The sequence below is a fragment of the Pleurodeles waltl genome, chromosome 11 (assembly GCF_031143425.1).
Source record: "Pleurodeles waltl isolate 20211129_DDA chromosome 11, aPleWal1.hap1.20221129, whole genome shotgun sequence".
NCBI classification, from domain to species: Eukaryota; Metazoa; Chordata; class Amphibia; order Caudata; family Salamandridae; genus Pleurodeles; species Pleurodeles waltl.
Window position 1 is genome coordinate 344,370,190 of NC_090450.1, and position 24,079 is coordinate 344,394,268.

General features: G+C 47.3%; 1 protein-coding gene across 6 annotated transcripts in view; it reads right to left on the bottom strand.

The window, feature by feature from the left end:
• SEPTIN2 (septin 2) overlaps positions 1 to 24,079 on the bottom strand; it is an 877,282-nt gene that overhangs the window by 833,302 nt on the left and 19,901 nt on the right. For 2 of the 6 annotated variants that reach the window (XM_069213642.1, XM_069213639.1), the window contains exon 2: positions 19,619 to 19,646. The exons of the other annotated variants lie outside the window; for them this stretch is intronic. The gene's annotated coding sequence lies outside the window, so the exon portion shown is untranslated. The remainder of the gene's footprint in view (positions 1 to 19,618; positions 19,647 to 24,079) is intronic. 6 annotated transcript variants of the gene reach the window in all.

Below are 24,079 nucleotides of genomic sequence, written 5' to 3' on the forward strand. Positions count from 1 at the left end.
CAATGGTGAGTTCAGAGCTCACCTGTTGGAAACTCCTGAGTGCTCCGTGCAAATTCCGGACCGGGGGCCAACGAGCCGTCATGTGGTCCATCACCTTTCGGATAGTCGTGTCCTTCTCCTGAGCAGTCAACCACTCTTCCTCAGATATGGATCCCTCGCACATAGCTGTTGCGTCAACCATAGCTACCACGCATTCCGTGTCATCCAGGGAACCGTCCTCCTCACCCGTGACCGGTATGCGAGATAGGCAATCCGCCCTGCAATTGAGGCCGCCCTTGATGTGTCTGATGATGAAGTGATATTCTTGCAACTTGGACAGTAAACGTAGGAGCCTCGAACTGGCTCTGCCATTGCCACGTCCTTCACCGTCCATCATGTATATCAAGGGTATGTGGTCAGTGACCAGTTCGAACTCCCTGCCCCATAGATAGTTCCTCAGTTTCTCCACGGCCCAAACGCACGCGAGCGTCTCCCGCTCGATGGTGCTGTAGTGCTTCTCTGCTTCATTCAATGACCAGGATATGAATGCGACTGTGTTCTCCTTCTTCCCTTGGAATTGGCAAAACACTGCACCGATACCCTTGGCACTAGCGTCAACCGTTATTACGTTCCGGAGATCTTTGCTGTATGGTTGTAATACTGGGGCCTCAGCAATTGCCTGCTTGACGGATTCAAAGGCAGCACTTTGTTCCTGTGTCCACGTGTATTTTTCGTTCTTCCGCAGCAGTTTCCTTAGGGGCTCCACGGTGGTCGCGTATCCTTGCATGAACTTGGAATAGTATTCGCTGAGTCCCAGGAACGACCGCAAGGCATCTTTGTCTCCTGGGCAAGGGGCATCTCGTATGGCCCTCACTAAGTCATCTTTAGGCGCAATGCCATTTGGGGTAAGCACATGCCCTAAGTATTCAATCTTCCCTTCCATGAACTTGCATTTGTCCTTGGAGACTGTCATCCCCTTTTTTTTTTAACACCTCTAGCACTCTGCCTAGCAGTTCCTGTTGCCCTTCCTCATCTTCCGTGTGTATCAGAATGTCATCCTGGAAGGCTTCAACTCCCTTCATATCGCAGAAGAGAAAGTCCATCAGCTTTTGGAAGACGCCTGAGGCCGATGCAAGGCCAAACGGAAGACGGACGTACCTGTATGCCCCAAACGGGGTAATAAAGGTGGTCAGTTCCTTGGAATCCACTGTGAGACATACCTGGTGGTATGCAGACTTCAGGTCTATCAGGGTGAAGAACCTCGATCCTGATGTGGAAGATAATATCTCCTGAATGTTGGGCAGAGGATGGCAGTTCACCAGAATATTTCTGTTCAAGGATCGCAGGTCTACGCACAGCCGGATGTCCCCTGTCCTCTTCTTTTTGGACACCACGATTGCGGACACCCACTCTGATGCTCCTGCTTCCTCTATTACTCCTTCCGTTTTCAGCCTATCCAGAACGGCCTTCAGCTCCCCCCTTACCGAAAGAGGGATCGTTCTGACCTTGTGCTTAATTGGCATGGCACCCTCTTTCAAGCGTATGGCATGCACAAATCCTCTTACACACCCTACCTTGTTTTCAAAAACGGAATCAAATTTATCGAGAACCTCAGCTAATCCTTCATGCAAATCCTCAGGCTGCACGTAATTGACCCAATCATCCCTCAGAACTATGGGATCTTCCGCCCCAGGGACTAGCATCACACCCAGCTTCGCCAGGTCCTTCCATCCCACAAGGCTCCTCCCTTTTTCAGCCACATATATCTTTGTTCTCACCGTGCGCCCTCGAAAGGTGAGAGAGTCCCAGAAGTACCCCCTCATCAATATGTTGTGTTCCCCGAAGGCGTTAGGATTTACATCCGTCTCATGCAGTCGCACATTCTGCCATTTCAAATCAAACGTCCTATCAGAGATCAGGGTAAGAGGGGAACCAGAATCAGCCGTAAATGGCAATGCTACAGCACCAATCATGACGGAGCCAATAGGCCCCTTCACTCTTCCGTCCTCTTCATCAATGGACAGCACAATGTCCGCATCAGCATCCATGTCACTCTCGCTCACCGAGCTCACTTTCATGCCCGTACTAGATTTCTTGGCCTTACACACTGCCGCAAAGTGGCCCACCTTCCTGCATTTAGAACAGCTTTTGTACAAGGCGGGGCAGGTCCTACTGTCCGCTAAGTGGTCCCTTGACCCACATCTAAAACAAACGAGCGGCCTCCTGCCACCCCCTCTATCACTCGCCGCCCTGTCTGGAGTCTTGGGCGCATGTTTATGTCTGTCCTGCACATAGAACACATTTGAAGCCTGACTATTGCTCGCCAGTTCCTTAGAAGACATCATGGAGCGTTCCACTGCCTTTGCAATGGCCATCACTTCCTTCAGTGAAGGGTTCCTGCATGAAAGCAACCGTTCCTGCACTTTCTTAGAATGGCAGTAGAACACCACCTGGTCTCTGATGTAAGTATCAGTCATCTCCGCAAATTCACAATCTTGGGCCAAAACTCGTAGGCATGCAATGTACTCTTCGATAGTCTCTCCTTCCTCCTGTTTCCGCAGTGCGAATTTATGGCGCCCCACCATGATGTTACATTCCTCAGCATACTGCAGCTCAAGTCGCTTAACGGCCTCCTGGAATTCATTCAGGGGAGCTGTAGCCCCGGGAGGATTCGCATAAACAGGCAAGCTATCAAAAACCTCCTGGCCAGCCTTCTGCAACAGTCCGAATAACAGCGACTTTTTCCGCTCGGGTCTATACCCCTTACCATCAATGGAGACAATATAGTTCTCAAATGCGCGCAGCCATCCCTTCCATTTCATGCATGGCTTACCAGGAGAGTCCAGGAAGAGAGGAGGCACGCAGAGATTACCGGTCTGCGACATGACCGGAAAGTGGGCACCACACCCGGAGAGACCGCGTGACACAGTTGCAGCAGCAACTATGGAAGGATCCTAGGCGGCGCGGAAGGATACCCCAGCACTCCGGATAGCCGGGGACCACCAGAACACCGGCCACTTCGATGGGGTGTACACACGTCGATAGGAAACCCGGGGCACGGGCCTACTGCCTTGTCCTCACGTGGCAGGGGTCGTCAAGGATCATTCGCATGGGGCCCCCCTGCATCAGCTCACCGGAGGCAGTGCACGTGGTGATCAGGAGGGAGACATCAACGCGCTCCATCGGCATCTGGGAACATCACGCACGTTGGGCTACACTCGTGGGCCATATTAGAAACTGTGACCCTCGTCGCCATTTGTAGTGGCAGGAATAAAAGAAGCGAGGCAGTTGCGTTAGCGTATATCGCTCTTTATTTTCTTTCCAGTCATAAACAATAAAGCCCACGAGGAGCCGCCGAGAGCACAACCAGCCGCCTCTCGCGCGCTCCGCTTCTCTCGCCTTCCCGCCGCCCACCGACGTCACGTCCGTCCTCGATCCGGATTGGACGTGACGTCAGTAGGCGATATAACATAGAGGAAGGACCACATTTTGCCGTCCGCGTCTCGTACGTTAACTCACGTACGACAGCTTGCAGTGAAACTTAGACAACAATGCAATTATCCATGTAACAGAGTCTATGTCATGCAAAGTGCTTGACTTCAGCCCACAGAGATCGCGCTGACTACGAGATAAAGAGAAAAATTAGTCCAGAAACCATATGGAGAACATGGAGCCTCATATGTTTTCAGTAGTTGGCCGGTATGCTCGAGGTGGGCTAAACAACGGAAAAGGAATGACATATGCATCAAATCATGCAAATTGTAAAAGCCCACAAACCAACCAAACTGATGGGCAGGACATAGGTGTGGTTACATGCCCATAGAGAGATAACAGGGACAGGGGGCTTTGCCCTAAACCCAAAAAAAAAAAAAAGGAAGGAAGGTCAGACCATGATGCATTCACAGTGTTATTTTTTTTTTTTTTATTTTAAAAAGAGCGGATTGGCTTGGAGGTGTCATATTGCTTTTTAAAATTTGTTTTAGCTTCACTCCAGAGCAGCCGCGCATTGCTCCGAAACACTGCCAAAGACAATAGCTCTTAAAGGCCAGACCTGCTGAATTTGCCAACGTTTGTAAAAATTTGAGATGAGCTGCAAATCTCAAGTTTCAACCCTGGAAGACCAACTCATGTTTCAAAACCCGTGAGGTCGATAGACTGCCTTGTTAAACTCGGTAACACAATCATCTGCTGTTTACAGCTCGTATAAGTAAGTATCAAAAAGCGATACGGACAGCTATGTAAAAGAGAATGGGGTGTTATTAAAATTAAGCCCACTATGGCGAGGAAGGAGTTGCCAAGGATCAGTGCTTCTCAGGATGTTTCATTCGAGTGCACCACAAGAGGAATCAGTACAGACTTCGCTGCTGGATGTATGGCCCAATTTTCTTTTGCAGGTCTAGAAAATCGACATTGTGTATCACACTTTTGTTCGGGAAAAAAAGAAAAAAACAACTTCGGAATTCAAATAGAAGCAAGTTGGCGATGATATTCTCTGCCGGATCTTTTAGTGTTTAAAGGGTCAGGCACAACTTTATCGGAAACGCAGCTAACGATACCTGCTGCATTCCATTTCTATAACATGCAAGAGTAAGTGGAAGACGACAATGCCGAGACTGCAGGGATGTAAAAGCACACACTACTGTGCATTTGTCTGCTTTTAGGAACTTTCTATCAGCCCTGTGTCCAACACTTCTCTTAGCTCTATAGTGCCCAGCAACAATTTACTTTGCGCTGTGTTAGAAGCTATCAAGTCAAATCTGGAGTCGATCACCAGGGCTGTATGAGAACGGGGGTTTGAGTGCCCGCCAACAAGAGTGGGGGGGGGGGGGGGGGGGCTGGAGATATATACACACACATATATACATATACATACACACACACACACACACACACACACACACGGGGTTTGAAAGGGTGATAAAAAAAAAATAAATAAGAAGAAAATTCTACGCGCTATATTATTTCTACCAAAAACAGAAGAGGCATGCGCAGGAACACGTCACATAAATATCTTTGTTAGAAACATAGCTCAGGGGACTACTGCAGAGATTTTGAGTAGTGTAAAAGGTTTACTAATCCGTGCAGGCCTACTCTGCTTTACTATATTTTAATTAAGCGCATTGCCAATCACCCACGCCATTATTTAGAGCGCACAGGTCTGTACAATCATTACGCCTGCAGCAGACAGTCAGTGCAGCGATTTTGCATCAAGGCACTGTATGTTGCGGCTAGGCGGTAATATCTGCTGCCATCTGATTCGAAACATACCACCATTTTCTTTACTGACTAATGTCAGAAGTGTTCGACATTACAGACTATACAATGGCCAACAGAAGATTTCGAATTAAGTTTTGTTGCTTAAAGACCAGCGGGGATAATTTGGCACTTGTATCAAGGGCCTGGCAGGTCGGACAGTGTTACTTTGCAGCATTTACGAGTTACTCTGCACAAAGGTTGAGCCCCAGCAAAGCAAAGTCGGAAAGACATTGGCAAAGGGAGGAGATGAAGAAATAGTACCACAAGCATTGGGAGCAGGTAGGCCCTTTGCAAAAAACACGACCACGTTGTGTTTAGGGCCATTTCCTTTCGTGGGTGCTAGGCCCACCCACACAAGTGAGGTACCATTTTATCGGGAGACTTGGGGGAATGCTGGGTGGAAGAACATTTGTGGCTCCTCTCAGATTCCAGAACTTTCTGTCACCGAAGTGTGAGGAAAATGTGTTTTTTATGCCACATTGAGGTTTGCAAAGGATTCTGGGTAACAGAACCTGGTCAGAGCCCCACAAGTCACCCCATCTTGGATTCCCCTAGGGCTCTAGTTTTCCAAAACGCACAGGTTTGGTAGAAATTCATGCACAGCAACTATACCGGCCGAAATAATTTTCACAGATGCTGCACTCAATGTGCTTTTTGTACCAATTCTGCCTGGTTCGTACCGTTTGTTGCATAAGGGTAAGAAGAAGTGCCCCCAAGACAGGAAAGGGAAGGCCGTACAGGATGCCTGGCTGACAAACAAAAGGAATGCACTATGCATGACCGAGCCCCTGGATCAGACCATGGACATAGCTAGCACATTCTCTTGCATGGAGGCCAAATTAGCTAACTTTATTACTGCTGTGATAGGTAAGCTGGATTCTTTGGAGGCTCGTTTGCTGGACTCCAAAAGCAGTTGCTACCCACCTAGGCTCGTAGTCAGGGATGTAAGCGCAGATATCAGAAATGAGGAGGGCCATGCAATAGAGCAGAGGAACTGTTCTGCTCCCTGTCAGTCCTCTCTGCAAGCACAAGTGATTCAACAGTGCCTCCACCCAGTTTGGGAGTTTCATGGCATAGAGGGCAGCTACAAGGTGAGTTCAGGCTACAACACACCTCAAATACATTCCCCCAGGGAGGATCAGCCAATAACACCTATAACAACTTCCCAAATGGGCCTCCAAATTCTTCAAACTCTCCAACTACCTCTTCAGGCCGCTGGGTGCCAGGTAGTCCTCAAGGTGCACCTGAGTGAAGCCTAACACTCATGAAAACATCAGTCAACTGTTGAATAAGGTAGGGTATTGTGTAAGCAGGAGGGTGGACGGCTTAGGACAATACACAATTAGATCAACCATGTGCAGAGGGTTTCTTAGGTAGGTGATCTCCCAAAACTGGACAGCAGTGATTGTATTGTTGCCAATTGTATAAGCAGTGCTACTCTCAAATATCTTCTCGGCAGACTTAATTTCTCAAAACAGTCAATTAGTCATTGTTGTCCTTTCACTGGACTACTTCTACAGACCAGCTAATATTCTCATTTGCCCTTTCCCAAGCATTGCAAACCCTGTTCCTACCATAAATAGATTTCTACCCTTAGTAGAGTGGTTAGTCATCCCATTCCATTCGAAGAAAGCATTGCGACTATGGGTCCCGGGTATAATAGAGGCAGAGGTAATAGATTTGTATCTTGGAATGTAGCAAGACTGGGTGCAAAACTGGAGAACTTGGACTGCAGGGATGTGGAATTCCTATCGCCCGACGCCCTGGACATCTTGTTTGGGGTCAAGGGCAACAAGTTTTTATGTTTACTTTGTCCTTGGGACAAGTAGGCTCAACCCCCTGCAGCACAAACCCTTTGGCTGCCTGTTTACAGAGAGTGGAACTCTCTGCAGTTGAGGTAATGTGTTTCCAAAAGATAATGCTGTTCGAACTTGTATTTATGGTTCATTATTTGAAAGCCTTCATTATTAGGGTGCGTGCTGCAAATAAATGTTTTAAGGTCACACTTCACTACTGACGTTGGTTCCAGTACAAAAAAAAAAAAACGTGTACACACATGTTTGAAAAGTTTAGGCTAAGAGGCTAAGTATAATGCTCCCAGAATGCTCTCTGATTATATGCAAATGAAGTGTCATTTAGTAAAATGTGTTGATGCATGCTAGTATTTCCCAAAAATATTTCTAATGGAAAATCAGTGTAACCATTTTCAACACGATTATGGGAAGCATGAAAATAAACAAACACTGACAAAGCCAACTGATCTGACATATTTTTATAAGTCTTTTAGTTTCATCAATGCGTGTCTTGTTTTGACATGGCTTTTGTAACACTTTATTGTTGTGGGAGCTACCAGGCCCTCAACATTGTAACAAACATTGGCAAAACCCCCCCAAAAAGTTTTTGAACTCTTAAAGCACACGTTGCCACCAGCGGCATAACAAAGGCCCCGCAGCCGCCCTCCAGGGGGCCCCTTCAGCACCTGCCCTGAGTGAGTCTGGAGAGGGGGCTCCTCCATGTTCTTTGCAAAGGGGCACCCTCCAGTTTCGTTACGTCACTGATTGCCACTGTAGTTCCTGACACTGAACAAAACTACTTTGTGTGGCAATATGCTCCTTGTGGAAGAGCAGAATGCGATCACTCACAGTAAAGCCAGCCAGCCGAAAGAGCGAGAAATAGAAGTTTAATAAAAACAAAATGTCTTTGTTAACACCAGACCTAATTAGGGACCAAGACACACATGTAGGTAGCTTTTTGCATGTCGCAAACAGCGACTTTCGCTGTTTGCGACGTGCAAAAAGCACATTGTGATGCACAAACCCAGTTTTGCGATTCAGTAACCTGGTTACCGAATCACAAAACGGGTTTGCGACGCGCAATTAGTAAGGGGTGTTCCCTTCCTAATTGCAACTCGCAGTGCAATGTAGGATTGTTTTGTGACCGCAAACGCGGGCGCAAACCAATCGCAGTTTGCACCCATTTCAAATGGGTGCTAACACTTTCGCAAAAGGGAAGGGATCCCCATGGGACCCCTTCCCCCCCATTGTGAATGTCACTGTAAACATTTTTTCAGAGCAGGCAGTGGTCCTGCGGACCACTGCCTGCTCTGAAAAAATGAAACAAAAACGTTTCATTTTTCGCTTTTGTTATGCATCTCGTTTTCCTTTAAGGAAAACGGGCTGCATTACAAAAAAAAACAAAAAAAACTGCTTTATTGAAAAGCAGTCACAGACATGGTGGTCTGCTGTCTCCAGCAGGCCACCATTCGCGAGGGGGTCGCAAATTGCGACCCACCTCATGATTATTCATGATGTGGGCATTTGCGAAGCCCTTGCGAATCACAGATGGCGTCAAGGACACCATCCTACATTCGGATTTGCGACTCGCAATTTGCAGGTCACAAATCTGAACCTACCTACTTGTGGCCCCAAATTCTTAAAGAAAGTCACAAAAGTGCACCCATGGTATATGTTGTACCCCTATAAAATATTTGTGAACTGTATTTTAGCATGGGTAAATACGATGTGTAGATTTGCTCATGTGAAAATCTATTGAGCATTTGCAAGTTCATTTTCCCTCCAGCCACTTTCTTCCCAACCCTGGAAGAAGTTCTAATTCTGCCATTGTCAGGAGTAAATGTCCAACCTTTCTTATTATGGGAAAATATTAGAGAGAAGCTGGTAAAAATCTTTAAAACATGCAGGTTAGTAGGTTTGCAGACTCAAAGGCATTCCTGCCCTGGAACTATTGCTTACTGCTTCCTCCAGCCCCAGTATGCAGATCTGCAGAAAGGTGGCAAAATAAGGAAATTGCTACAGTAGGGATTGAAACTCCAAGTATTCAAGCCCTACTATGGTAGTAGCCCTGGCATAATCAGAGAGGCTATTAATTGCTGCCATAATTTGTCGCCACACTACATGGCACCAAAGGGACAAGTAGATCTTTTTACAGGACAAGTAGATTTGAGAAGCAACCTGTCCCCTGGACAAGTAGATATTTTAATAAATTCCACACCCCTGGACTGGTTTAATTTGACTAAACCCGGCCCTCAGGACTCTCCTAACACTGAGACTGCTGGATTAGGGGCAGCAGCACCTATGCTTGTAGGCGACTGACACACTCCTACACCGTTTGGCAGCTGTTGGGCCAATACTTCTGGCTCTCTAGCAACACATCACCAAAACCAAAATAGTAAAGGTGATTTCTGGCAGCCTAGAGCATTTACTCTGAAAATCTCTCTGGGAAAACGAGGTGGAACAAGTCTTACCCTTTTATCTCATTAGCAATGAGTCGCTTACAAACAGGCAAGAAAGAAGATGCAGGATAGTGTCCAATACATTTATTGAAAAGACTGTAATCTGCCATAAAATACATGAGCTACAATGATTAGGATAATGACAAGTAACAAAATCAGGATTGTGAAAATAAGCAATATAAATATGAACATTCCCACCATACTGCAATAAACATGCAAATTCCTCCCTAAAGCGTATTTTCCAACCTAAAGAGAGCAAGACCTGATAGACCTAATCTGCCCGGGCTGTGTTCATAAGAAGCGCCCCAAACCGATTACCATGGAACAACTTTGGCCTCCAGTCGCCAAATCGAGCTTCGTAGAGACACAAAGGCAGAGGTCTGCTGCAAAGTGACAAGCAATATGGATGGAATACCATGGGTGTAAAGTCCTCTAATGGCAGCGGTCTCACAAAGTGTTTTTGTAAGGCACATGTTATTGTTCGTGCAGACATCCTGACGTGGGTATGTACCTAAACGTTAGACTGTTTGCGCAGACTTGTATCAGCAGTATCATAACAAATGCCTGACACGTTCAAATTCTATTCCTGTCTAACGTGAAGCAAAGAGCACGATGACAATCCAACATGTACAGTACTGATAATGACGATTTCCTAGAATGTAAACTAATTATGAAATGAAACATTTTTCTGAAATGCAAGCAATGCCAAAATGAATAACATGCTCTGTTTTATCTAGGTAAAAGGAAAAAAAAAAAAAAAAAAAAAAAACACACACACAGCACAGGCCTGCAAGCCGAAGCTAAATTAAACTCCTATACCCAGGCAAACTAAAATGGACCCACAACAATCCTACGCATTTCTGTCTTCAAGAAACCTGGTCCTTAAGACATCTTTAACTACAGACCCATCTAAAGCTTGGTCACACCCAACAATGGTCCAGATCTTCAAGAAAGGATCTAAGGGGACCCAAAATGCTTCCGCTCTATTTTTTTAATGAACTCCACTGCTAAGATAATGGTCAGGCTTCTGCTAGAAAAGCACCAAACCTGGGCAACCGATAATAACATGTTCTCCGATCTTCAGTTTGGGTTACATGTTGGCCTTAGGACTGTAGAGCAATGCCTACATTTACACCTGCTAATATATTCGTTTACAGTAACAAAGGAAGACAAAGTTTATGCAGCTTTCATAGATTTAAGCTGCCTTCAATTCAGTTAATAGGTCAAAACTTTGGGCAACTATGACAGAACTGAAAGCCAAGTCCAATATAATTTATTTCCTGAAGGAGCTACAGGTAACTGCAAGAGTGAGAAATGGTCCAGCTGAGGAAACAAAGTTTTAGACTTGATCGTGGCATGTGTCGGAAGTGCATATTGGCCCCTTGCTTTTTTATCTGTACGTCAACGGTTTTGAAAAACATTTATTAAAATCTAGTGCAGACCGCCCCATGGTTGGTAAATGCAATATACCCGCTTTGATCTATAGTGATGACACTCTCTTATTGGCCAGGACAGCAAATGGCCTGCAGTAATTATAAGACCAGTTCTGTGGCTTCATTAACAGCCTAGACCTGATGGTAAACCAAAATAAAACTCACATATTGGTCTTTGGAACCCGAGAAAAGAAAAATAGGGCTTTATTTGTTACCAGCAAGAAGATTTGTAAGATCCCTTCTTACCCTTACCTGGGAAGACTTTTTGATGCCAAGATGACTTGGGGGTACTCTGTAAACTGGCAGTGCAGTCGCTCTAGATAGGAGCATAGAAGCAGTCCTAGGCTTTGCAACAAGATTAAGTAGCAAGCTAATCAAAGAGTTGTTAACAATTTACAAGCCCAAGTGCTGTCCAGGCACTAGATATGGGGCCAGCGTATAGGGCGTTTTTGTGACCAATCAGGGCTAGAGAAGGGAGAAAATGGCTATACAAAAAAATTGCTTGCGGTACCTCAGTCCACTAGTAATTATATATGCCACATGGAAACCGGGCTAGGGTATACAAGTAATTTTGTGAACTTGAAGCCTCTTTTGCTATGGCTTCAAGTAAGGACCAAGGGGAAACCCCTTCTGAATCATACAATCCTAGCTGAAACTGGAAAAGAGCTAAATAATTCCTTGGATTGCATATATGTCCATGATTTGCAATTAGTTGGATTTGAATGTCCTGTTTTAGACCCTGTGCACCTTCATGGCTAGTTTCTCGAGACCGTTAACCAAAGTATTTTTTTTTAGCTAAATGTGCAGAAGAGAGAAAGTAAACATTTTTTTTTTTTTTTTAAACACCAAACAGGAATGTCTTCATTTGCCCAAGCTCAAATCCACATTTGTTCTGGCAATGAGGCTTACTTGATAAGGGTCAACAACTTACACCACAGGTATTTGCTAGCAAGATTATGCCTGAACAGCGTTCATTTTCTTGTTGCATACCCTAGGCAAGGTATCCTTGCTGCAAAATTAACAGTTGATGGACAGAATGCGAAACAAAAAACAAAAATTCACCTCCAGTCACTGATCTGGGTTTAATACATCAGTTTTTGTTTCTGGTCGAGGGAGAACCTAGCCTGGCAGTTCAGGCTGGATTGTTCCCATGGGGAGCAGGCTCAAGACTGATTTGCACATAGCTGGGCCCAAACTGGGTTGGCATGGTGAGCAAAAAAAAAAAATAATAATAATAATTGGATTTAACCCAGATCTGTGACTTGGACTGAGTGTTTGAAAAGTTTCAGCACTCCGTCCATCATCTTTTTGTTTTGCTAAGGTATGTTTGCTGCCACCCTGCCTGCATGCCCGTGAGATTGAAGTTCTGCACAGAGCACTATGCACTTGATCCTTTTCTACAAACACTATTCTTAGCTAAGGATTGTGCTTATTTTACCTCCTCTGAAGAAGACAGTGCAGAGCGCTATGGAGTTTTAGCAAAAGACTGCGAGGATATGTTTTTCGATTGCAGTTTTTATACCGCAAGCTATATGTATGCACCCTGCAATTGTTTAATACATTATTTACTCGCAAGATACAACCTTGCTTTTGTTGGTTTTATGGATTTTCATGATATTAAAATTTTAATGTCGGTTTTATGTATTTTGTATGATTATATTGCACTTTGTCTTTAATGGTCAATGGATGACCAAATAAAACATAATGATGAGAGGGTCCTTAACCCCCACCCCCCCACCCCTCCTGCTTTTGGTGTACTCACCAACCCCACCCCTCCTTCCTTCCTTCATGTCATTTCAGAATGTCCAATGATAACACATTACTGGAAGAGGGTACATAAACTTCTAGGCAAGATATTAGGCTCTGCCACTGACCCAAACCCGAAGGTATTTATTTTGGGCACAATGGATGGGGTGGAAATTAAAAGGCATAGCACACGTTGGCGGACTGGATCCTGACAATCTACTGCTGCGCAATCGCAGAAGAGATCGTATATAACGTGAGGGGATGCCTGAAACACAACCAGATTAGGGGACCATAAATTCAGTACCATGTAGGTTCTGCCATATTATCCTCCCCTCTTGATCCCCCTGGTTGTTACACATTTGTAGAGATTGCATGTCCTTTATATTCCCTGGTACTCACTGAGCCCCACACTGGTCATTTAATCTACTTCTTGACGTTACATGGGGCACCATTTTCTCTTTGTTGTATATTTCGTTTACTTGTATTTGTTCAGTACGAAATCAAAAAGATTAAAAAAAGAAGACTAAGATATAATTGTCCGATTGAGAGCATTCAAGGTGATCCTGTTGATTTATTTTTATTTATTTAACAACAAAAAAAGCACAAAAAAATGGGACAGACAACTCTGGTTTAACATCCAAAGAAGCCAGGGAACTTTCTGGCTTTGCGCGGCACCACATGAACAGTAGTAGTTTAAGCGTCAGTATCAAAGCATACTAGTCTTCACAGCAGTAAGTCCATCCAACCTCCTGCAGATTCTCCTCCTGTCAAGTTATGTACAATGTTAACATTTAATTACCCAGAATCTTTTTTGAAAAACTCAACTTTCGTAACCACCATCTATGGCTTTTGCCTGGCAGGCAACACAATCTAACTATGATTAAATGTATCAAATTTCCCTACCTATTCTAGGAATTGTCACCCGTCAACAGCCGCACAGAACTGGCTTAGACTGGGACGAATCAATAATATGACACCACTATGCCCCACTTGGTAGCTATGTTGGCTTGGCCCATTTCCGTGCACCCCAATGGCCCATTTAAGTGTCTTTATTGCAGTGTCCAGCAAGGCGAGCTCAAATCCATGTTGTTTGGGATGGCTGAACATTGTATAACATCCACTATGTCCAGCGAGTGTAATAGGTGGTGTGCACAAATGTTCTGAGACCTGCCCCACATGTGCAAGTCAAACAAACACTGGCAAAGCCAATAGGTCTCGCCTATACAAGAGCTACTGGCTATGGCATTGTGTTTTTACCATGTTGTACATCAGTGTGGCTCCTGTTCAGCATGGCTTAAAGTTAGTGGTGTGTAGTATTGCGGAGTGGAGCGGGGACGCAGAGCAGAGGCACAGCGCAGGGGAGAGGCGCAGGGGGCACAGCACAGGGGAGAGGCGCAGGGGGCACAGCACAGGGGAGAGGCGCAGGGGGCACAGCACAGGGGAGAGGCGCAGGGGGCACAGCACAGGGGAGAGGCGCAGGGGCACAGCACAGGGGAGAGGCGCAGGACAGAGGCGGAGCACGGAGGCGCAGCGCAGGGCAGAGGCGCAGGGGGCGTAGCACGGAGGCACAGCGCAGGGCAGAGGCGCAGGGGGCGTAGCACGGAGGTGCAGGGGGCGCAGCTAGGAGGCGCAGAGTGGCGGAGCAGCGCAGACTGATGCGGGGGAGTGGCGCAGAGCTGGGGCAGCAGAGGTGCAGTAGCGCAGAGCCGGGGCAGCAGAGGCGCAGAGCTGAGGCAGCAGGGGGGGAGTAGCGCAGAGCTGAGGCAGTGTGGGGGGGGGGGGGAAGTAGCGCAGAGCCGAGGCAGCCAGGGGGCGGGGGGAGTAGCGCAGAGCCGAGGCAGCCGGGGGAGGGGGGGGGGGGAGGAGTGGAGTGGAGTGGAGTGGCGCAGACCGGAGGGAGCAGCGCGCCGCAGAGTGGTGCGCGGGGGGAGTAGCGCGCCACAGAGTGGAGCGGGGCTAAGAGTATGGCGCCACAGAGTGGAGCGGGGAGTGTGGCAGCAAAGAGTGGAGGGGGCAAGTAGGGTGCCGCCGCAGAGTAGAGCGGGGGACGGAGTAGGGTGCCGCAAAGTGGAGCAGGGGGTGGGGGGAGCAGCGCGCCGCAGAGTGGAGCGGGGGGGAGTAGCGCGCCGCAGAGTGGAGCAGGGCTAAGAGTATGGCGCCACAGAGTGGAGCGGGGGAGGGTGGTGGCAAAGAGTGGAGGGGGGCAAGTAGGGTGCCGCCGCAGAGTAGAGCGGGGGACGGAGTAGGGTGACGCAAAGTGGAGCAGGGGGTGGGGGGAGCAGCTCGCCGAAGAGTGGAGCAGGGGGGGGGGGGGGAGGGAGTAGGGCGCCGCAGAGTGGAGCGTGGGGGGGGGGGGGGAGGGAGTAGGGTGCCGCAGAGTGGAGCGTGGGGGGGGGGGGAGGGAGTAGGGTGCCGCAGAGTGGAGTGTGGGGGAGGGAGTAGGGTGCCGCAGAGTGGAGCGTAGGGGGGGGGGGGAGGGAGTAGGGCGACGCAGAGTGGAGCGTAGGGGGGGGAGGGAGTAGGGCGACGCAGAGTGGAGCGTAGGGGGGGGAGGGAGTAGGGCGCCGCAGAGTGGAGCGTGGGGGGAGGGAGCAGGGCGCCGCAGAGTGGAGCGTGGGGGGAGGGAGCAGGGCGCCGCAGAGTGGAGCGTGGGGGGGAGGGAGTAGGGCGCCGCAGAGTGGAGCGTGGGGGGGAGGGAGTAGGGCGCCGCAGAGTGGAGCGTGGGGGGAGGGAGTAGGGCGCCGCAGAGTGGAGCGTGGGGGGAGGGAGTAGGGCGCCGCAGAGTGGAGCGTGGGGGGAGGGAGTAGGGCGCCGCAGAGTGGAGCGTGGGGGGAGGGAGTAGGGCGCCGCAGAGTGGAGCGTGGGGGGAGGGAGTAGGGCGCCGCAGAGTGGAGCGTGGGGGGAGGGAGTAGGGCGCCGCAGAGTGGAGCGTGGGGGGAGGGAGTAGGGCGCCGCAGAGTGGAGCGTGGGGGGAGGGAGTAGGGCGCCGCAGAGTGGAGCGTGGGGGGAGGGAGTAGCACACTGCAGAGTGGAGGACAGTCAAGGTCAATGGTTCCATGGCATGGAGTGGGTTGCAGTGGATTAAGGAAGTGGGTAGTATTGGAGTGGGGGTAGGTTTGATCAGAGTAGAGTGGACTGGAGTGGGATGGTGTAGATTGGATACGGGTAGATTAGACTGAACTGGAGCAGGGAGAATTGAAGTGGACTGCAGTGGGATGGATTGAATTATTTTAAATGTATTTGGGGTGGACTGGAATGCAGTGGGTTGGGCGGGATGAATAGGAGTGGAGTGGATGGATTGGACAGGAGTGAAGTGAGGTGAGGTGGATTGAAGTGGGGTTGACTGGATTGAATTAGGGTGTGGTTGATTGATTGGAGTTCGGTGGGTTGCATTGGGATGGGGAGGATTGTACTTAGGTGGGGTGGATTTGACAGGAATGGAGTGTAACCGAGTTTGGTGAACTGGATTGGATTGAATTAAGGTGAGATGGATTTGATTGCGGTGGACCGGGGCGAAAATGATTTTTTTGGAGTGAGGTGGTTTGGACTGCATTGGATTAGCTCAGAGTGGGGTCGATTGCAATGGGGTGTGGTTGATTGAAGTACAGTGCGGTTGTTGGGAATGGCCTCGCCACAAGGTCACCTCTAAACATTTTGCTTTCATCAACCTACTTTTCTGGAATTTTGCTTGCTGGCCGAACGACTGCACCTTACCACTGCTAACCAGTGCTAGAGTGCTTGTGCTCTTGCTCCCTAAACATGATTTTGCATACAACAGATTGGCATATTTAATGTGCATGTATGTCCCGTGTACAATGGTATATACCATATACCCAGGGCCTGTAAATTAAATGCGGCCAGTGGGCCTGCAGCACCTATTGTGCCACCTAGCACCCCCAGGCCTGCCTTTGCAGACTGATGGCAGTGTCCCAATGCTTTGTCGGCTCGGCATTTAAAAATGCTTGCCAAGATTTAAAAAACAGAACTTTTATTACACATAGGTAACCCCTAGGGTAGGCCCTAGGTAGCCCATGTGCAGGGTGCGGCGTCATTAAAAGACAGGACATGTACATTTTAGTTTTACATCTCGCAGTAGGGAAACCAGGTCAGACTGGCTAAAAAAAAAATACAGCAGGAGTGAAGAACATGCAATGGGACGTCACCTAACCAGCCTTACAGTGCTCGCTTGGGTCACATTGATGGCTGCAGCCATGTACCTCATTTCACCTTTCAGTGAGTCTAGTCACTCTCACAGCAGGTTTTACTAAAACCTGAATCAGAACACCCGGGATCCGGAAAACCCTCTCCACCTCATTGCTGTCTTCTGGGATAGTTCCTGTGGTCCATATTACAAGGCCATCTCATTATCAGTCACAAGCTTCAGTGGCTACTAGCAGGGAGTAAGGTTAGGCACAATCCTGGAAGCACTGAAAGTGCAGAGATACAAGAACACAGGAGCCTAAAAAGCATACCAAACCGGCCAATTCATAGGTCAGTTTTTACTTTGGATATCTGGGAGCAGATAACGAGGATGGCCAGCCTGTCAGATATCAAGCATGAGCGCAGTCATCACAGGATTCATTTCTCCAAGTCATGTTGCCTTCCATGTTTCCACCCTCACACAAAAGATGAATTGCAGGGCAAAACAATAAATAAATAAAGCCATAAGTAAGACAAACATGAAGCATAACTAGGTACTGTGACACACGAGGCGTAGAACTACCTGCCTTTTCTAACAGTTGTAGTAAATTCATTGAAAAGTGCCCGGGAAATGAGTACTATCTTGGGTTAAGAAAGGTTAACAATATTTTTTTGATAAAGACATTTATATTGGTTTTGCAAAAGATAAAACAAGATACATACATGTAACTGGGCGCCAACGGGCACCGAACAATGGTCAATCCCTAGTCTCAGACAATACACTGTGTGTGAAGATTGTGCATCTCTCTGTAAAGTATCCCATGAATGTTTCCACCCATTAGAGGGGGAGAGGGAAGGGCCCGTTTAGGCTCTTTCTGGTGCTGAGCCAGTCGACAGTGCAGGGAGGTTGAGTGTTGTGGCCTCCCATTTCCCCCATATCTTATCATATTTATTCGGGCACCCTCTGGCCTCGTAAACGAGTTTTTCACGTTGAGCACACCAATCCACTCCTCGTCTCCATTTAGTCAAAGCTGGTGCGCTTTGGGCTTTCCAGTCCGTCATTATGTCTCTTTTGGCCACTAGGCACGCCACCCCCAGAAAGGTCCGTTCCGCCCTCCTCAGTCCAGTGTCACCCATGATCCCCAGTAGGAGCGGCATTGGCGTCAACCCAATGTCTGTCTGTAAGGCCGATGAGATTTCCATGGTAACAGCCCCCCAGTAAGCTTTAATAATTGGGCAAGACCATACCATGTGGAAAAAGTCTGCGTCTGGGTCCATACAACGTGGACAGTCAGCTGCGTCACGGAGACCTGCCCTGTACAACCTGACAGGTGTTAGGTATGCCATATGGAGATAGTAAGTCTGTATTAGTCGGAGACGAGTCGTCATCATTAAAGTGTGTGGGGCTGCTAATGCTTCGTTCCAGTCTACCTCTTCCATAAGGTTAACAATATTAAGGCGACTCATTGAGTAAGGAAACAAAACCTTCCACCAACCAAAAACGCTACTGAGAAAGAAACCATCATGGTGCTGCACCTCTACTGTAACTACAAAAACTAAAGCTTAAAATAGGGTTACAGCCTGCCCTATGCTTAACCTTACTTACCATTGGTTGACTCCCACGTCGTTCTCGCCCCGCTTCTGAATGGTCAAAGCTTCCTGCTTCTTCCACTTTCTCTTTGGTGGCTGCTGAGGTCCGGTCACAGATGGAGGTTGGACCAAGTACAGTTTTCGGTGTCTGCAGCAGTGTCCTTCCACTGGTCACAGCCTGTGCAGGTATTTTGTTTTTCATTTTAAATCAGGCACTCCCTAAGAGTGCATGTGCTTGACGGCTATAACTACCCCTCTTAATCCCTCTGACCCTTCTCCTGACTGCTTTCCCTATCCTGCCTATCTACGCCTGCTTCATTATCATCTCTCCCACCACCTCATGTTTTTCTCCTTTACGCCCACCATCGGCCTTACAACAAAAAGCGCTATGACAGCTGTGTTATATCGCTTTGTTTTACTTAATATTTTTAAAGATGGTTTAAATTAACAGAGACAGTTTATGCAGAGCTATTTGACTTTGTTATTGTTTTTAACAGTTAGAACTGCAGCGCGAAATAGAAACAAAGCATTTTTATGGGCAGGGTTGAAATATCAAAACACATGGAGAGAGTATGAGGGAGACATGGGAAGCTAGGAGGAATGCAACCGTACTCAGCTCCCTATATATAGAACCAGAAATCACACAAAGAAGTACGGGGTTCTCTAATAGGTCGAAGAATAAACGTCAGGGGTACAAATTGTGCCCTTTGTTAATCGTGATCCTTTATTGGAAGGATGAGGTCAGTGAGTTGCTGTGAAGTATTGAGGGGAAGCGGGGGAAATTTCCTATACGGACTAGGTGGTCTCCCACACTATATAGTGTCATGCTTCATCATTTGACCACCTAGCCCCACCCAGGTAGGACAGTGCCACCTGGGCATACTCAACCTTGCTGTTAAAAGAACAGGCGGGAGTGCGTAAATAAATTCTTGGTCTGGAAAGATCGGGATCCAACTAATCTAGTCAAAATAACACCTAAACAGCCACCTGTATGAAGTTACAAATTAATAATGGTGTCTGTGTGGTTAAAAACAGAGTGGGACTCACAGGGTCACCCATCTAAAAAACAGTAGCCAACATGTTTCTGCCCTTAGGAGTGAGCCAAGGAAGGTCTCGGGGCATTCATCAGGGCCTCAGATCCCTAATACTCACATTAAGAGTTTAAAAAAAAAAAACTCTTCTCAATTAGTGAACATTGTAAGGAGTAAAGTAAACGGCCTACCTTACCCAAGGAATTACCTTGAGGCGGCCTGTAGAATACAAAACAACACAGATAATTAGAGCAATAGTGAGACACAACACTGCATAGCACACCAACCACACACGTGACAGGGAAATGTACTCATGCACAGAATACATACATTCATGGTAGGCAATACACATGCACTGAGTGAATATATAAAAATGGTAGGCACTACTACCACTAAAGGGAATCACAGAATCCTATCCTATCCCTAGAGGCTAATGGCCTCTGGTATCCAGGAGGGGGAGTGTCCCCTTATTGTCAAACACTAAGGTAAACATGAAAGAAAAGAAACAAAGAGGCAAAGTGAGGGGTCCACATTTAAACTGGGACGGTAACCCATGATTATGACAATGTCTGTAGAAGAGAAAATCAGGCAGAATGGAACCCAGCAGGGTACCTGCATTATCTTGGAAGGAATTGCTGGTTGGAAGATGTCAGCCCAAAGACAGTAGATAAAAGGACCAATAACAATTGTAATCAGAACCAAATAATGCTGGAATGAATACAAGGAAGAAAGAGAAGAGGTATCTTATCTGTGCTGCCTGTAGTCCGATCAGTCACTCACTGCATCAAAGGGGGCGCTCACTGTGCGCCTATGCCGTCCTCTCCTTGGACCGCTTGATAGAAATGGTCAAGGGGATGCGGTCTCTTTATTGCGGATATTGGAATTAAGGCGCGCGAAATTAGCGTCGTCAGTAATGATGGCCTTCGAAACAGGGGTATGCAATCACCGCCGCGGGCCCGCGGTGCATACGCAAAGCCGACGTGTCTCCCACGTCTGTGCCAGAGCCCCGGCACCGAGCTGAAGGAGGTCCGGGGTGGTGAGCTGAAGGAGGTCCGGGGTGGTGAGCTTCCAGCTGCCGCGCGGAGCTCAGAGGCATCGTGGGCGGCCCAGGGCCACTGGGAAATGTAGTTCCCGGTGGCCTTGCTCTATAGAGCAGCTAAGACGGTGAGAGGAAGGGAGAAGGGGGAACCAAAGGAGAGCGGCGGGGAGGGGAGTTGGTGACAGGAGGGCGGGGTGGGTGTGCAGAGGTGAGAAAGGGAAAAAGGAAAAGAAGAAAGAGGGGGAAAGATGGGGAGATGGAACAGAAAGGAAGGGGACAGAAGGAGGCAAAAAGGAAAATACAAAAGGGGGGGGAAGAAAAAAGTATGGGAGGTGAGCAAAAGGCAGAGAATAAATAAAATTAAAAAAAAGAGTAAAAGTAAATATAAGTATAACTATAAATAAAAATAACAATGAAAAATAAAATTGAATATGAAAACAAATAAAGTAAGGTGCACTGAGTGGAAAAAAGGATAAAAGTTAAAAAACAGAACATAAGACACAGCCAGACATCGGGAGAAGTGAGAAGGATAGGGTAAGTGGGGGTGGGGGGAGAGGAGGGGAAGTGGCAACACGGTGGGGGTGGAAGGCAATAAACAGACCAGTGGAGAAGACAACAGGAAGGGGAACAAAAGGGGGTCCAGAACAAAGAAGGAGGAAGGGGAGGGGTCAGGGTAACAAAAAGAAGGGAGGACTCATTTGATGAGTGAGAACCAAGGAATCTCGTCGTTCAGACCGTCAATGTCAGACTGTAATCTCCAGACCCAGCACTGTTCAGCCAGGAAAGGTTTCTGCGTCATGTCAACAGTTGACGGAGGCAGTTGCTCTATGACAGTCCAGGATAAGTCATCTGGGGGGAATGGTTGTTCAAAAGGAAATGGTGAGTCAGCTTGGTAGCGTCACGTTTACAACGGATCTTGCTCCTATGCTCACAGATCCTTGTGCTGACCTTCCTGGTGGTCGTTCCCACATATTGGAGTTGGCAGGGGTATTTAATCAGGTAAATCACGTTCTTACTGTTGCAGTTAGTAAGGGATTTTTGTACCCATGGGGTCTTCAGGTCTAGGTCTATCGTTGTAGATTTTTCAGTCAACCGACAGACACTACAATTGCCACAAGGGTGCTGGCCTGTTGGTGGGGGTAAACGCCAGAGTGTAGTCTGTCTGGTGTGGGATTTTTCTTTGGGTCTTGTGTGGACCACCATGTCCCGTATATTCGTGGCTCTCTTGTAGGCATGTAACGGCTGCTGGAAAGGTAAGCCACCAGACGTGAGGATCTTGCAATCTTCTTTAATGAATCTCTGGATCCTGTTAGATAGCAGGTTAAAGGTCGTCACGCACACTATTTGTTCCATGTCAGGTATGGCTGCGCGTGGTTGCAGTATCTGGTCCCTGTTATTGTATGCTCATTTGCAGGCTCTTCTGACCAGGTGTGTTGGATAGGCCTTAGCTTGTAGCTTTGTGGACAGTTTGTCAGCATGCTTGCGATAGTCCGTCATAGTTGAGCAGTTCCGTCATAGACGTAGAAATTGTCCCACAGGGAGGTTCCCCTTCAGGGCCCGCGGATGGAAGCTCAAATTGTAGCAGGTTGTTACGGTCCGTCGGTTGTAGTATACCTCCGTGGCCAGGGCTCCGTCATTTTCATAAATGAGTAGGTCTAGGAACGGCAGCCGGTTGTCACCTATTGTCATGGTGAAATTCAGGAACGGATTGGCTGCATTCAGCCAATTCGAGAAAGTGAGAGCCTCTTCTCTAGTTCCTGTCCAGACCAGTAGGATGTCATCTATATATCGTTTCCAGAGTTTGATCTGCTGTAGGAACGGGTTATCATCATAAAGAACCACCTGTTTCTCAAAGTTGTCGACATAGAGGTATGCCAGATTAGGGGCAAATGTGCTGCCCATGGACGTTCCTTGTATTTGTAAGAAGAAACTATCTTCAAATTTGAAATAATTGCTCGTGAGTGCCACATGTGCCAGATCCATTATGAACTCGGGAGGCATGCGTGACTCTCCTCTATTGGCTTCCAGGAGATTACTGATAACCTCCAGAGTGGCCTCCTGGGGGATATTAGTGTATAGGGATTCCACGTCCAAGGTGATCAACAATTCTTTGGTCTTGTCAAAGGACACAGAATCTAGGAGTACCAGTACATCAGTAGTATCCTTGAGATAAGTTGGAATTGTATTCACTTATGGCTGTAGGAAGAAGTCCACAAACAGAGAGAGGCTCTAATACTGAGCCAATACCGGATACTATTGGTCTGCCTGGAGGGGGAATCTTTGCTTTGTGCACCTTTGGAAGAATATAGAATTGGGGAATTCTTGGGTTCACTTGTACCAGGAAAGCTGCTTCATGATGGGTGAGCCAGTCGTTCTCCATATCTTTTGTCACAAGGAAGGAGATCTCCTTCTGGATGTCGGATGTGGGATCTCGAGACAAGCGTTTATATTGTTGGGTGTTACCCAGCAGACGTTCACATTTGTCTCTGTATATTTTTTGCAGGAAAATTACCGCTGCTCCGCCTTTGTCAGCTGGTTTGATGATTATGGTAGGGTCGGATGTCAGACGTTTCAGTGCCGTAAGCTCATCCATGTTCATGTTATGGTATGCTTTATTCACTGTCTCGGTGAGTCCACTTATCTTTAGAGATACTGACTTGTATCTCTCTATTGTCGACAACCGAGATTTCGGAGGAATGCCCTTGGAATTTAAAAACTATGGTTTAAAGAGACATCAGATGGTACCATAAATACACAGGACGAATAAGACCCTATTAAGTGATACCATAAGCCATTCCTTCCAGCACAACAGACTGCTAGCTCAAAAGAGCGGCAGCATTTAAAAAGAAAGACTCCAGTGCAAAACAACTTTTTCCTTCATATATTGTTTTTGGGTTTTGTTTGTTACATTCATTTGTTTGTCTATATTGAATGTCATGTAAGAATTATTGTGTGATATGTGTGTAGCACGGTTCCATAACACCAATATGGACCACTATTTTTAAGAAGCCTTCTCACAAATTGTTGTTCAAACTTATTTATAATAGTAAGATTGCTGAAGGGAAAAGCCCCTAAAGAACAGACTAAAAGTATTGAAAATAAACAAGACAATAAATGTCTTCAAGTGAGTAATTTATTTCCTTGCTCTTGACAGACGGCATTTCATATATTTATCTCGCCTGTACGGGAATATTAGAAAACAAAAGAGTGGCTGGAGTGGTGCAACCCCACACGTACTCCTGAGAGGAATGAGCACATCCATATACCACTGAAGGTGTGGGGGTGAACTGGATTAGTGAACCCTAAACCAGAGGCGCAGGCTCAGCGCGTAACTGCTGGGTAAAGGGCTGAGTATAGAATGTCTGAGATAGTGGCTGTGTCTACAAGAGGGAGTTCCTTTTATGGACTAGGTGGTCTTACACACATAATAGTGCCATGCTTGATCATTTGACCACCTAACCACACCCAGGTAAGATGGTACTACCTGGGCGAACTCGACCTCGTTGTTAAAGTAACTACAGAGGGAGTGCTCAAATAAATCTAACTGGATATTATACAGGGATCCAGATGGGGTAAATAAACTTACCTTACACGTCACCTGTCACAGTTAGTA